At 38.5% G+C, this 16,702-nt stretch overlaps 1 protein-coding gene across 1 annotated transcript in view; it reads right to left on the bottom strand.

The window, feature by feature from the left end:
- The window catches only part of Adgrl2 (adhesion G protein-coupled receptor L2), a 537,596-nt gene that overhangs the window by 432,391 nt on the left and 88,503 nt on the right, over positions 1 to 16,702 (bottom strand). The gene's annotated exons all lie outside the window — the stretch shown is intronic.

Raw genomic sequence — 16,702 nt, 5'->3', positions numbered from 1 at the left:
GTTTTTCAGTGCTATCAGGTAACTACTTCATCTATTTTTCACAAATCTGATATGCCATTTTCACATCTCAAATTCTTATATGTTTGTGTATCTTTCTGGACCTAGCTTGTTCTGTTTATGTCTGTTTGTGTAATAACACTACATTTCAATATTATGTTTAATAATCATAGCTTTAGTAGATTTTTAGTAACTGGGAGGTCTAGTTCTTTAGATATTTTTATAGATTTTTCCTGGTTCTCTCTTTCATGTGAACTTTGGCACCAGCTTATTTTCTTCCAATTATTCTTTGATTGATATTTTAGGAGACCTGAAAGAACATTGCCATCTTTGTGTCATTTTACTCCCAAATAGTGTATGCTTATCTGTTTTCTATTCATTAGTAGTTTTGAAGGTTTCAACTATAGTATGTGCTCGGTTTTGTTAAATTTACTTCCAAGTATTTATTTTTATGTCTCCATTAGGAAAGCCATGTTTTTGTTGAAGCTTGAAGCACCTTAAAGTTCTTGAATGACACAGCTGTGAGACAAACAGAAAGATATTTTCCTAAAACATGTTCAGAGCTGAAATCCCTTTGGATGTAAGTAAGATATTTAAAGTGGGTCATAATCTTCCTGTTGAGTAACAGTAGGTTTATATACTCAATTTATAGGACTGAACATGGGTATAAATCAAACACCAGTTAACTTTATCATCCTAATAACTTACGAGATGAGATAGATTTTTATGTGTCTCATCAGAATTAGCTAACTGGTTTAAATCACTTTCATCATTAAAATTTTTGTCTTTTTTTCCTTAAAAATTCAGTGAGCAAGCACCTATCAGAGACTTGAAAGTAAGCCGGATGTTGTGGTGCATGCCTGTAATTCTAGCACTCAGGAGGCTGAGGCAGGAAGATTATGGGTTGGAGGCCAGCTTGGGGTGTGTAGTGAATGCAAGGCCAGCCCAGATTCCGTAGCCCAACTTTGTCTTCTCTCCTCTACCCCAAACCCCAAAACAATGATAGCAAAAATACAATTTAAATCACACACATATGTAATTTCTTAAGATAAGGGCCAGCCTGGAGCTCAGTGGTGCTTGCCTAACATGTGTGAGGCCCTAGGTTCCATCCACAACCCTGCAGAGCAAGGAAAGAGGAAAGGAAGGGGTGGGAAAGGAATGGAAGGGAGGGCAAGGCAGAGGAGAAAGAGGTCCTGTCATTGACGCCCGGGACAGTCCTGGGATTCTCCCCATCCTTGATGGGGGCTGCTGCTGGTCCCTCCCAACCCCATGCCAGCAGCCCATGCAAGGGCTCAGCGCATGGAGAGGGAGATCCCTGGACCCGCGGCTCTGTTCCCAGCATCCCCCTAGGAATATCTCTTCCAGCCCATCTCGACAGATGCTTTAAGCATAATCAACCAACACTTCCTTTTCCGCTTTCTCATGTTTCTTGGTCCTAGCCACTTCATCGCCTCCTAGCAACAATTTTAGTAATGCAGTGCATACTTTCTAACAGTATGGATCCCATTTGGATGCCAATGACAATACACTGCCCACGGTGGACAGAAGTTAATACACACAAGGGAAGGACTCCTAAATCATACTGTGTATTTTGTATACTCAGCCAAAAGAAAAGAAGAATTTAATTCCTCCACATCATCTTTTCCCATGTCTCAGGAGACTGACACCTTCTTCAATCACCTAACTAATGTGTGGAAAGAATGAAAACTCTTTGAGAAATCAGTGACCCAGAAAGTTAAAAACCAAAAATTATGAAGCATCAAATGACATGCTATTTATCATTCCTCTTCTACATAAAATCCACCTCTTACAGGTGCTGTTGAGTGGCTATATATAGAAAGGCTCTGCGACTGGGTGGTGGATGTGATTTTATATGATATATACCAGTGACGGCGAACCTTTAATAGACCGAGTGCCCAGACTGCAAGCCCAAACCCACTTATTTATCGCAAAGTGTCAACACTGCAATTAAACCTGAATGTCCCATCCTCTACTGCTGGGGCGATCTGGCTGGCATGCTGTAGGTTCACCAGCCCTGGTATACTCATAATTGCACAAATGATATTTTATTGTATAATTATGACTTACTTATTAAAGAAGTCTTAAAATAGAGAAAAGTAGAAGTGAATCTGTGATTCATTAATGTTCTGAAATTCAAGTACAATCACTGTTTTGACTTTTTTGAACTCATGATTTTATAAACTATATATAAAATTTTAATCCTGTGTAACTTACTAAAACATTTTTCTAATCTCTTAGTTGGGAATAATTTAAAAATAAAGTATAGGAAAAAATATAACGAATGTTCACAGCATTGTGTAATCTGATTAGATGTGGCAGACAGTAGGATACACACAGGTATGGATTCACTAGGTGCATCTAGCGCTTCTGCATGGTTTTTACCTTTTTTCCGACTTATTGAAGTGCTCCTTGTCCCCGAGTACATGATGTCTTAGTATGAATATGGCTTTTGCTCTCCTTTCTTGGTTAGTAGCTCTAGCCAATGCGAGATCAGTGAGGTGGAGCATGCAACTTCCGACCTTTATCTTAAAAATGATCATCTACTCTTTGCTACTGAAAGCAATGATATTATTTAGGATTAAATAAAGCCATAAGTGATTTAGAACCACCTCCCTCCCTCACATTAACTGAGATTTAAACACATCTAAAAGTTGTTCTCAGGAATGCTCATAATCTCAGTCTTTGGAGACCCAAATTTTCACAGCTTTTCATTCCTCCACCCAAGGAATGTGTCTTTGCCACTGAGACCAACATGGCTGCTTGAGTGCCAGCATTTATGTACGCATTCCCAACCAACAGAAAGCAGGAAGAATGAAGGAATGCCATAACCAACGCCACAAAGGTGAAGTTCATCCTCAGACTTACTTGCAAGGAGATAGAGACTGCTTTTATCAGTTCAGGCTATTCTCAGTTCACCCAGGGCCGATCACCTTCTCAAAGGAAATCAGGGCTCTATTTGTAACAAAGGAGCAAGAACTGCTGGAAGATGAGCTCCAGTGACCCGCATCTGACACACTGGCAGAGACCTTGGTTTTGTGGCATTGTCTATGTAATATGGCAACAGTAACTCCCAACTCTTAGGGAATCAGATGTGATGGTGTTTGAAAGGCACTGGAGAGATGTACAGCCTTTGTGGGGTGTGTGACCCATGGTAGTTACTATCACAGTCCTTGCTTCATTGAGTTGATGTGTCATAGTTTACCACACTGATTCTAGGCCAAGAATATTAGATTATTTGCTATTTAGGGGCCATTGTATATAATTCTAAAGTTAATTCTTCCTTGTACAATGTTTTATACCATTTCACTGCTTGGGATCTTAGGGATATGCTTACAAGTATAATTACTGGGTCATTCAAAATTTATGGAATAAATTGTGATTGCTCTGGGACAGTACAGAAATTCCATATAAATCAGGGAGTCAAGTTCTCCTTTCGCATCCACAGGCAAGTATATAGGGCTGCACATAAAGTTTTGAGATTTGGGATGGATGTCATGACTCACCCAAACTGACTCTTTTCTGAGACAGGTTCATTTTGCCATGATTCTAAAATGTTTTCATCTAAATAGAAATCAGTATGAAATTAAAATGACCTACCTGCATAAAACAAGAAAATACTTCCAGAAAGGCTTTGGAAAGTATGAAAAACCATAGACAAGTAAGATATGTTTATCTATCTAAGGAAGAGGTCTGAGATAGAACAAAAGAAATGCTTTTAACCTAATAAAGCCAATATTTCTGTATCCCAGGTAGACCTCTTGGTTTTTAAATTATATTACCTCATTTAGAGCAGACTAAGAAAGTAAATGTCGGGGTCGAGGACTTAGCTCAGTGGTGCCGCCGCCTGTTGAGCAAGCCCAAGGACCTGAGTTCGATCTCCGGTATCAAAAAAAAGAAAAGAAGAGAAATGGCGTTATTGTGTCCAACACAGATGAAGAAAGTGAGGTGCAGAGAAGTTAAATCACTGCCCTTTACTGATGTAGCTGGGAACCCATGAGACTGGCCCTAGAAATCATGGATGCTGCAGTCTGTTTTGCGAACAATGGTATGTGGAATGCCTCTTTCTTCATATCTTACTATCAAACCAGTAAGCTCCCCCCTGAGCAGCAGCCCGCACAGCCAATGCACCCCCTCTCTCTGACAGTAATCACAAAGGGCTCTGTACAAGACGAAGCTTGATGCAGGATCTAGCAGGGGATCACACAGGGGTTCAGCTAGTTTTCTCTTTTGGGCTTTGGAGTGCTTTTTATGGAAAGTTCTACATGTGAGCATGCACACTGGGGGCTAGAGAAAAAGGAGCAATCAGAACTGCTGGGACAAAATGGGAGGAGGGTGGCATCTATCTTTGATGTGCTTCTCTCAGTACTTCATCATGGCTTGCCTCCCTCTGTCTCCCTGGGGTTTCCCTGTTCCTTGTTCCCCTTTGTGTGTTTCTCTTCCTGCCTGCCACGTCATGCAGAACCGAGCTCGCTTCCAGAGCCTCGATTAATTTCCTCTTTAAAGGGATCCAAACAATGAATTTATTGACCATCAAAGGTGTTAACAGATATGAAACAATGTGCTAATTTTTTTCCCACAGAGTTATATGCATTTTAATGTATAATGGGTGGTGGCTTAATTTGCCGAAGTTAGAAATTTTAGGCACTGACAGAAACTGATGGGCGAGGGGGGATTATTGCAACTCCCCCCACATCACTCCAACTGTGCCTACTGTGTGTCTGACAGGAAGTAAGAAAAAGGAGTATGGCAAGAGGAGGAGAAAGGTATCTTCCACAGCAGACTGCTACTCGGCTTTTGTTTAGGTGCCAGTTCTCCAATCCTGCTTTATAGTGACGGGGCAATGACCAAGGGCACATCTGTAGTCTGCTCTGCATGCTCTGTCCTCCCTGTCCTGGTCACTTCCTATCTCCTTTCCAGAAGTGAGGACATGGCACAGACGCAGTGGCAGCAAAAGGGCTCCAGGTATTTAAAATAGCCCTCCGTGAGTACCTGGCGCCTTCTCTGTCTACAGTTATGTAAATACTGTACCTGCTATTTACTGAGCACCTACTGCATCGTGGATGCATTACCAAGACTGCTGAATTCTCATACGGTGACACAAAATGATTCTAGCACTAGTGGAGGAGGAAAGGCAGCTCAGACAGCTTGAGCCATTTGTCTATGGTCACAACTGAGGGAAAGAAGGGACTGTGTGCGAACATTGGGCCTTTTCCTAAAGGTATTCATATTTCTCTGCTTAGCTTTCTTGTCTCATCTCCTAAGGAGAGACAGAGCTACTACATTCCTTACTCCTATACTCTTCACAAGAATGTCACACTAAATTTTACTTTCAAATAGAAATTGGTCCATACTGGGCTTAAAACAGTTTTCATGAACCCTGAAAATATTTCTTGCAATGAAATATCACTTTATCAAACCATCAAAGAAAAATGATAAAAAATGGCCAATATCCACGGAAAACATTTGCAGTGCATGGGTAGTTCACTAAAGTTCAAGTAACACCTTAGAGAAGCCTACAGGTTCTGGCAGGAAGACTACCATGTGAGAAGGAAATGAAGACGTCTAGGAGTCGTAGAACAAGACCTGCTTCTTAGCTCCTTTGCACTCTGCAGTCTAGTTTTCTTACATGGCCACTCTCAATTCTCCATCTCCATATTTTTGGCCCTCTTGCAAATGCCCTGATGAAAGTTGAGTGCAGATATTAAAAAAGAGGCAGAATGACTATTGTCTTTAAAAATATGCTTTGAAAGCCTTAATGTGTTGGTTCATTATTTCACTTACAATTATCCCTAAGGAAATAATTATTGACAGTCACAAAGATTTTTTTTGACAGTCACAAAGATTTAAATCAAATACCATTATTTGCAGTATTGCTTATATATTTAATATCTTGGGACAAACCAAAACTAAATTTTGAATCGTTAAATATCAATAATTATATCTGAACACTTGGATGATTAAATAGTTAATTCCAACAGTAAAATACTGCGCAGGCATTTGAAAAAATTGCATTTGAATATTTGATTAAATACTTTATTTCAACAATGCAGCCATCTAAAGCATAACAAAATCCTTTACTGGACTGTATTGCCAGTGAATAGGAGGCAGTATATGATCTCATGTTTGAAAAATATAATACATGCACATTTAGGAATAGAAAATATAATAGAGGAACATAGAACAAATGTAAGTGGTAGTTATCTCTGGAAATTAAAGTTTCATGAAAATTTTTCCTTTTATGGTTATGAACATTTTCTTATTTTTCTACTCTGATTATATATCATTTATGTTCTAGGAGAAGGAAATATTGAAAATAAGAGCAATAAAAAGTATATAAAAGATTCCGTACATATAAATCATATAACAAAGTGAACAGCCTACTTTAATACTATCTGTAGGTACATTTCAGAAGACTGCTATTTATTTTGTGCTAACAGAAGACGTTTTTCCCCTGAAGTTCCCGGATACTCAGGATTATAATGCCCATGGCTGAACCAGTTGTGGTTGGAAGGTGTGATTGTCATGTTCTGAGCTAAGGCAGCATCACATTTTAGCCTTGAATGAGAGGGAGTAGTCATTTTAGAAACCCCTAAAATAGCACCTACAATGCTGATTCCTTTTTATAACCATCTCTAAGACACTAATATTTCAGGAGATGAAGAGTCACCAAGTGCTAACCAGGGACTGAACAGGGATTGTTGAAGGATGGGGAAAATTCGACATAGGGTGTCACTCTACACATTTCTTTCAGTAAATTGTAAATAATATGCTGTTAATATTTCAATCTGGAAGGAAAACCAGGATAAAAAAAAATCCTTGTTTCTTTTCATCATCCCACTGTCTCTTCACCATGTCAATAACCAGAGTATATCGACATGCTCCATACTGACAGGCATATGTGTGTCTGCGAGTAAACAACATTGTAGACAGACCAAGACAAATGGTTTATGAAATTTAATGCCTGATACAGAATTTTAAGTTTGCTGTCTTCGACCCAAATTTAATATTTTGGGGTTTTGGTATTTATAAGCTTGACAAATCAACTTTCTGTTCTTGAGTTAAAGGCAAATAAAAAGCATTCAGAAAACTTCATGAACATCAAATGTCAACTGCAACACAAGATTTTGGTACAACTGCAAGTAAATCTGAAACATATGGATTGAATTTTCCTTGCAATAGTCTAGAGTTTAGAAGGAAAAAAACCTGTGTAAAAAATGTGTTGTAGGTTTTCAGAAACCCCAAAGGTTGAAAAAAATGATTTCTATTTATTTAGATTTAGAACTGGGATAACCATGTTGCACCCCAGAAACATAATTAAGCACCAAATTCCACTCAGCATTGCATGGCACAGGAGCCTGAAAGAGTGAGTCCTCCTTTTCAGTTGTAATGAATTGTTTTATACTTTTAAAGTATGGAATCTAATCAGTGGAGGAGCCAAGAGGTTTTTTTCTGGGACTCTTAAGTATCCCCACATAATCACCATCAATTTCTCTCTGTATCACCTTCAATACACATACACTCTAAATAAATACAATATGGAAACCTAAACAACCATACCACCTAAGTAAAAATGATGAGTTTGTTATGGAAACTAAGCCTACGAACAGTCTCCCTATCCTACAGAAATCCCTATGTCTCTACTGAGTTAAGTACCTAGAAACACAGAAGGTCTCCTCTGGTTTTGCTTTGTTGTTTTTGGATCTATCTCACGCCTTTGTCCTAAGTTTGATTTGACTGGAGTAAAGCTCTGTGCTCCAGCTGTTCACACCCGCCTTTTGGTCTTCTGGGCAGTGGAGGTTCACAGAAGATGAGAGGAAAGAGGACAAATGTGCTAGAATAAACTTTAGAGGACAGTCTCATTGCTATCGCCCTCTGATTGTTGGCTGTTATCTGTAGGGCTGTCCTTCAAAGACTTAGAAAGACCTCTTCCAGGTTAGAAGTCTTTTTTCAAATTGGCAATTCAATCAAGGGACCTCCTCTTTTGCCTTTCTTAAAAAGTAAAATCAACACACATAAACAGAAAACAAAAATATGCAAACTTTTGGTTCAGGCACTCTTTGCATTAGGTCTTGATTTTGCCCCACACTGGCTATATAAAGTGGGGTAATTACCTTAAATTCCGAATCTCATCTTCTTCTTTTGTAAATACAGAGTGTACTGGTACTTTCTTTACTGAACCATTTCAAGAATTAACAAAATATCTTGGGTCTTATTTTTCCCCATTACCTTGCAAGATACATCATGTACAGGTACAAGCACCCAATGATAAATGTAAATATATTGTATACCTAAAATGTACCAATAAAAGAATTTAAGCAAAAAAAAAAAGAATTAATGAAATAGAATAAACTGTTTACCTAGCAGACTATTTTGTACGTAATAGAAGCTCAATGAATATCACTTTATATCTTCTAATATCCTAATAAATATATTCTGTTTTTATTCAGATCATAAAAACATCAAACAAATAATCAAAAATAAATTAAAAAATCAAACCATCAAGGGCCAGGGATTTACCTCAGTGGTTCTGCCTCCTGCCTTGCAAGCGCAAGGTCCCGGGTTCGATCCCCAGTACCAAAAAAAAAAAAAAAAATCAAACTATCAAAAACAACCTCCATTGTCTGATAAAAATTTTCTAATTCATGATACCTAAGACTAGAAAGGGATTATAAAACATCCACCTTGAAATTATGACCAATATTCTGGTTTTCTCAGCAGCAAATTAAGAAACTCCTAAGGGATATAGGAAATGGAAAAAAAAACCCTTTGTCTTTCTAAAATCATTAAGTATTATAAGAGAAAATGCAAATCCAATCAGATTTTTATAAGGAAGACAGATGTCTTATTTTTTCACACATTACACATAAAAATATATATTTATTTTTTCAATACTCTAAATATATTACATCAGTTAAAGATGCACGCTTTTAGGGCCGGGGATTTAGCTCAGTGGTTTCACTGCCTGCTGTGCAAACGCAAGGACCCAAGTTCGATCCCCGGTACACCCCCCCAAAAAAAAAAAGATGCATGCTTTTTTTTTTTTTCTTTTACAGGAATCTAAACTGGCTTGAAAGGTATTTGCTATTAGCAGGCATCAGGGTCTAGGTTAATAAAAAAAAATTAGCCAAGAGAAAGCAATGATTCTGATTAAGTAAATTCCATTGAACTCTTTCTAGTAAGCATTATTCAGGTCATGAATGCTAATTTGTCCTGCAGGGGGCTGTGGGTAATTACCCAGAAAAACTATCAGCTTTATTGAGTTGCTACAAAACAGTATTACTGAATGGTACACTGTAAAGGAAGACAACCTTGATATGTACTCACAGAAGAGGGTATTTTTCTTTCCCCTACTGGGAAGATTTTATGGCCTAGATAGGAATGATAATAAATGGAATTTTGCTTAGAAAAATAAAGCCACATCAGTGTCACTTCCTGTTTAATAGTCAAATAAAATTCCTGACATGCAAAGACATGTATCTGAGAAGTGCCACCAAGACACCCGAACAATTTTAGCTTTCTGCATATTTAAAATTGTGTAGAATCAGAACCATCTTAAAAATGAAGAAAATGTGGCACATTGGCCGCATTCCAGCAACTACACAAAACTGCTGATGTTACTAAAATCTAGATAATTTAGTCCCATATGGGAATCCATACCACAATTATATTGTCCCTGCTCTGACACAGTCCTGATTTTGCACTTCTTTAAGCCTGGCTTTTTATAATTTTAATTCCCTTCACCAATAAAGCAATTTGCATTCACAGAGTCTTCCTGGCTAAGTAAGAAAAAAGAAGAAATCTGTTACGTGACCTTGGTTTCTTTACAGTTGATTACAAGGAAACAAACTCTTCAACTAACCCATTCTCTCATCTTTTTTTAATTGATGTGAAACATCATACTAACTGCAGAAAGCTACACACAGCAGGCTGGGGGGTCACACAATAAAATGTGCTGAAAAACTCCTCATTTGCTCATTTAGTGTGATGAGGTAAAACCCATCTTACACTGGTCCAGGCATGTATCATGGACTGCACTCAAGTGTTAAAGAGACAATGTTCTCCTTAAGAAAAGCAAAAAAAAAAAAAAAAAAAAGGAAAGAAAGAAACAAGGTATTATATAATAGTGAAATCTAAAAAGGTCTTTTTTTCCCCAGGGCCTCACTTTTACTGAAATAATTTGAAAAACATGTTTGCTGAACTCACTCACGCCTATCCTGACACTTCATAAATGTTTAATAAAAATGAACATTATTTTCTCTATAATGTGGTCCACATAGTGCCAACGCCAAATACATTCACATAAGATGTGTTTCCTTTTTTTTTTTTTTTTTTGGTACAGGGGATTGAACTCGGGTCCTTGCACCTGCTTAGTAGGCAGCAAAACCACTGAGCTAAATCCCCAGCACGATATTATTTTTTTTTGACTCACCTTGGTTACCTGAAAAGACAAAGCCGCACAATAAGAAATATGTGGAAAGTATAATCATATCATACAATTAAACTCTGATCAAAAAAGTGAGATTGCTAACTTCTAAAAAGTCCCTTGGCTCTCCTTCCCTTTCATGAAGAAAATAGAGGTGCAAGTTACCTATAATTATTAATAGTGATACTTTTAGAGAAATAGATTATTAAAGAAGCAATCCTAAACCTGTTTAATCATTTGTATATTGAAAAGTCTTTGGTCTTCTTTAGCTGTGGTCTTAATTGAAAGGAAGAAAACATGCCCCCAAGGTACCAGTGGCATTTTGATTGTCTATGATTACTTACTTTAGGGGGATTTTACATTCAAAATGATCAAGTTACAGTACAGTATCTGGCTGCAGTTAACTGAATTATTTCATACAGTTTTTGGAAAAATATAAATTTTAGTTTGAGGGGTAATAACAGATTTTGCTCATTAGAAGAATTTTACCACAAGATCAAGAAATATTTTCATCTCCCCCCAAAAAAGAAATACTTTCATCTAATCTTTGTTTAACATTTACTTTCAGCACAGAGATATAGTTAAAATGTGAAGCTTTGACTATATTCCGAGTTAATGTGATTAAGCGGGCAGGACATGCTCTTCATTTGCTTTCTTGTGAAAACTTGCGTGAACTTGTAGACATTCACATATTAAACCAGAAGGCTATTTTTCCTTGTCAATTAGTTTTTTAAAAGGAGCCTGAAAAAGGTACCAGCTATGAAGACAACTCAATAATGGAACATTCACGCTGTTCATGTGTACTAATAAGGAAATACACTGAAGTATTTTTCATTCTTTCATTACACCTTGACAATGACAAAAAGGACCCAACAAAACTCCACCCTCCCCTGGGGATTAAAAGCAGCTCTCAGTTTTCACTGTAACTATAACCTATGTTTAATAACAGCATTTCAATGAATTTTTTTTTAAAAAATCAATACTATCATCAATGCATGTCTTTTCTATTTCTAACCTTGAGAACATAAAATTGTTTTTTATCACGGCTCATTATAAGGGAAAATGAGTACCATATGTATTTCATACATAGTATTAAAGAGCCTGAATGCGCGTGTTTGTCAGGTTAACGCTTCTGGTTCTAATAAGAAGTTTTGTTTTTCAGCCTTCTTTTCATTACTCACCTAGGACCTAATCTACCATCCTTACTCTGAAAAAAAAATTTCCTCTATTCTTTGAAATTGGGCCACTGGGGTGCTTGCATATTCCTGTCAAATTTGCTTTAAACTGGATATGCACCTAAGAAATATTGTTATTATATTCAGCTTTTACATTATCATCATCGCATCTAACTCAGCTAGCTCTGTAAGTAATAATTATTAACATAGATGTTAGTTCAGTCTAATTTAGTTCATTAGCAGGATAGCTCCTTTGATTTCTAAAGAGGTATCATGACACTTTAATCAGTGAGTAGAACCAGCTTGTTTATCATTCATTTAACTTTTTCTGCCTTACAGCAGTGTTTGTTGGGTGAGTGTAAACTAAATAGAACTGTGCAAACTTTCTCTTCTGGACCCGACTGTATTTGGTGAAAATCTTGGATGTGTCCTTTCTTCCGTCACTCTGGACTTCCCTCTGTTGGGCCGACTTGCAAGGATTAAGCAAGCTGCCCCTTGCGTGTATCTCCCTGTATGAGGGTACACCATGGAGAGCCACCACTGCCCGAACAAGCTGCTTCTTTTTGCACACAAGGGAAGGCTGGTGTGAACAATGCAGCAGAGAGCCCACTGGGCACGGTGAGGCAGGGTGGCACTGCAGCTCCTGCCAGTGCCTGGTAATCCATTTGCTCTATATATGGGATGGAAAATAGAGCTTTGTTACTTGAACTAGTTCTTTGGGCCCTTTGTAAAGGAGTCTTTTCTCCTGCATGTTTTTTTAACAGTTTTTACCATTATACTTCTTCTTGTTAGGAATCTGGTGATATGATTTCTGCCACAATACAGGCAGCCACCATGTTTACAGTAAATACATAGGAACTGTCTGCCCAAATGCTGCATATTCCATATCAGTTATAAAATGCGCATTTGAATAGGGCAGAAAGTCAAGCCAGACCTAGCTGGATGGCTGCAGACAGAGGGGAAAAGGAATATGTTGGAAAGCAGCTTTTTGCCATGTAACTTATTTTTTTTTCCCCCTAAGTGATTCCTGTGAAAGGAAGATAACGTACCTTGAGGAGATTGTGAGCTACATTGTCACCAAGAGCAAAAGCAAAGCCCACCAGGCCCTAAATGCTGTTATGGGTGTCAGAATTACTAGTAGCCCTTTTGGCTTTGCATGGTTTTGTGCATTGATCTCCGATTCATTTTGGCAGTTGAAGTATTCCATTACTCTAGATCTTAATCATTCTGAAACACAGGGATCTGATACACAAGGAATGTGGCAGTGGTTGAAAGAAAGGAGGAAGCAGGGCAACTTTAATCAAAATGTGATTTTAGCATGAGAGGGAGGGAAAGAGGAGGTATAATATCACCCACATCAAAAGATGGATGAACCATTGCAAGAGTGGGCCAACAACTTTGGGAATTGAGCCTAAAGAAAAGGTTAATTGGCGGGAGCTTTTAGAGGTTAGTTGTACAAACCAAGTCCTTGTTATGGCTCATATCTAAGGTCCTGCCAAAAGCCTCAGGTATTCATAGGCTAGACCATGGTGTGTGATACTGGGATTAAGAGTGTGTAATAAGCCGGGGATTTAGCTCAGTGGTTCTGGTGCCTGCCATGCAAGCACAAGGTCCCAAGTTTGATCCCTGGTACCAAAAAAAAAAGAGTGTGTAATAACTAAATTGGTTTAGCATAGTTCTGGGTATCAGTGATAGGAAGATCTACCCTTAGTGTGGATGGCATCACCCAAAAGGCTTGTAGCCTGGATGGAATACAAAGGGAGGTGTGCTGGCACTGCTTGCTGCTGACACTGCCTCCTGACTACCCAGCCATGAACTATTTCTTCTCTGCCATACTGCCTTGCCTTGGAGACTAAGGACTGAAACCTCTACAAACTGTGAGCTAAAATAAACCTTTCCTCCTCTGACTTCAGGTGTGGAGTATCTTGTCTTAGGAACGAGGAAGTAACTAAGACAGTCCTGAAGATATTTTCAAACTAATAATGAATATTTTTGGTAAATATTTCTCCTTCTGAAGATTTCACCAGAGGGATATCTGGAAGATAAATGGAGGAAGGCTAGTGCTTGCAAAATTCCTTCCAAAGTGGCATTACCCTCACTTGTGGCTCCCACATGGCCTATTATATGTTTGTGAGAATGTTGGCAGGGCCAGCTGCTTTCTTTTCAACCTGTGTACCTGCCTCAAAGGCAGTAGTGCTCTCTGCAAGCCTCAGTGCTCTGTAGACGCCATCTTGAAATTTGTAACAATTTTTACTTTTCAACTTGTTTTTTGTGAGTGAAGATACATATGTCAGTCATCCTTCGCTGCCCCATTGGAATATAGCATTGTGATGCCCCCTGAGACAGAGTGCTGGTGGGACACAGAGCAGGAAGTCAGAAAGTCTCAAGTAAGTGCAAGAAAAGTGTGCTCTGTTTGAGAAAGCACTCATGAGGATGGCATAGGAGAGGAGTAAAATATAAAGCCATACATAGCTCTATTTCCTTTCATCAGCATGATAGTGAAGATAGAACTTGCATGTATCAAGAAGTAAAATGAAAACAGCTGAGTTAGTTGTGTGTAGCATTTCCACTGTTCTGCCAAGAATAAAAGGCATATGCATATACAAACTTCAAACTACGAATTCTGTAATTTCAGTGATTCCACATGACTTAAATGCTCATATTTGCATATAAAATTAGCACCAAACAATATAAACCTGAGTGCTAAAATTCATGCTAATACCTTATGATTTTTCTTAGTAGAGCATTAAAGAGCAAATAAACACTATGATGAGCCAAGAGAAAGAATGGGGGAAAGGGAAAAGAAAAGATTGATTTCCTAAAATAATTTTTTTACTACTTTTCTTTTTTCTTTCTTTCTGTGTGTGTGTGGACTGAACTCAGGGGTGCTCTTCTGCTGCTGAGCTATATACCGAGCCTTCCTTATTTTTTATGTGGAGACAAGGTCTCAATAAGTTTCCCAGGCTGGCCTGGAACTTGCCATCTTCTTTTTGCAGCCCCTGGAGAAGCTGAGATGGCAGATATGTGCCACTATGCCCAGTTCACTGCTTTTTGAAAAAGGCACCCCACATTTTGGTTTGTATTGAAACAAACTATGTAGCTAGCTCTGAAAGCAGGAAATATTTCTATCTGAACAATGTAAACTGAGATGTATTCCCAGGTAGCATAAACTTTCCACCTTTTCTAAATTATTTTATCTCTGATATCTCAGTGACAACAAGAGTGAACGGAGCCCCTCCTTAGGCGTAAAGAATTGAATCAGAGCAAACCTGTCTGTCCCGTATCACTGTTCCACTCAACGCTGCTGCATGGCTTGATGAATCCCTCTCTGGTTCTGACACATGATGTATGACCAGCTGCTCCTATGTGCTGCCTCCCTCCTGAAGAGCAAGATAAATGGCCACCATATCATAGGGAATGGAGGACTGGAGAGGAACACGTGGTCACTAAGGAGAATATTACTAATTAGAGGCCAAGAAGCAAACAATTTGTAAATGAATTAGTAAATGAACAATACCCTAGGGGCCCCAAAGAGTTAATTTGCTTTTAGAAGATGAGCAATTTACCCATCTGCACTGGTAAAATCAATCCCTTATTAGAACTGCTTATGGCTACTGCCACCTTGTCACGTTTCCTATCAATATTAAGTCTGTCTGGGAGGGGAAGGTGCTGAGGGCCTCACTCTGCAGGACAGAGTCTGTTCTCTTGTTCCCATGGAACTTCCAAGGTTTCCCCAGCCACTAACCAAATCAGCACAGACATCAGTGGTACCTTAAATGTCATCTTATTAGAGAAGCTATACTTGGCTACCCTCTTGAAAACAGTAAAACTTTATTTCCCCTTGTTATGCATTATTTTCTAAGGAATGTGTTCTCACTATGTTGCCCAGACTGACCTAGAACTCCTGGGCTCAAGGTGTCCTTCTGCCTCAGCTTCCTGTATAGCTGGGACTACAGGCATGGGCTACCATACTCAACACCTCTTGCTAATTTTTAATTTTTTTCTCCATTGCACTTCACTTTCTGATATATTATGTACAGTATTATATACAGTACAGTTTTCTCCTGGTATCCTCCTGTGATTGGCCCCAGGATACCTGCAGATAGTGAAAGCCTTTTATAAAATGGCATAGTATTGGCATGTGTCCTACACAATCTTCTCCTATACTTTAAATCCTCTCTTACTACCGAGTACGTATAATGTACATACTAGGTAGAAAGTTTGGGAAAGACTGGATTAAACAAAACTCAATAATCTTTATTGCAGGACTTAACAGGGGCTTTGATAGTTGTGTGTTCCTTGTCAGTCTTCAGGAGAGATTTAGTATATTGGCGAGTTGGGCCACGGGAACTGTTTCTCCCCATTTAGACCAAGTGTTCTTTGGAACATATTTTAGGAAATGTCATTTTAAGTGATAATTTATTGACCTCACAGAATTTTAAATGAGCCTTTTACTAGAACAAATCCACCTCTTCCCTTCAAGTTTTTAATATTTCATGAGGCAGTCTTTCCTGGTCTGATTAAAAAGGTTCTCCCAGCCTGTGCTGTTCTTTCTAGTCTTATCACATTTTGGATTTCACATTAAAATGAGTTCACTCCTGGCCTGTATTTGATGCAAATGCCACATTTTTGCTTGCTGTGTCCATTCTGACCGCTGCATGTCCTATAATTCTGTACACTTTCCAGGCTATCTCCTATAGGCAGAGGCGTCCACATGCAATGGTCTTTGCACAATATTTAGGGCCATCTGCTATATAATATGGTGCTCTCCAAAAGATTTCAGTGAAAATGATGCAATAACATTGGTCCCATTTTAAAGAAAACAGCTGAGGTAGATCTAAGAGAATAAAAAGAAAACTGATTTTCTCAATTCGAGGTCTCAGAATCCTTTTATTATGACTGATGTTAATGTAGAAACAAAGAGAAAGGCTTGGAGCCAGGGGTATTATTGCTCACTCAGGGGTATTATGCTTACTCAGCATACACAAGGTCCTGGGTTCAATCATCAGGACCAGAACAGAATTACTGAAACAGGATTTCAAGGTACAACAACCTTAAGCGGAAATAATTTGCAAAGAAGTCACAT

The sequence above is a fragment of the Heterocephalus glaber genome, unplaced genomic scaffold (assembly GCF_053883595.1).
Source record: "Heterocephalus glaber isolate CG9 unplaced genomic scaffold, H.glaber_assembly_v1.0 deba00001442, whole genome shotgun sequence".
In the NCBI taxonomy this organism is placed as follows: domain Eukaryota; kingdom Metazoa; phylum Chordata; class Mammalia; order Rodentia; family Bathyergidae; genus Heterocephalus; species Heterocephalus glaber.
Note: the sequence above shows the minus strand (reverse complement) of the source record. Positions and strands in the feature narration are given on the sequence as shown.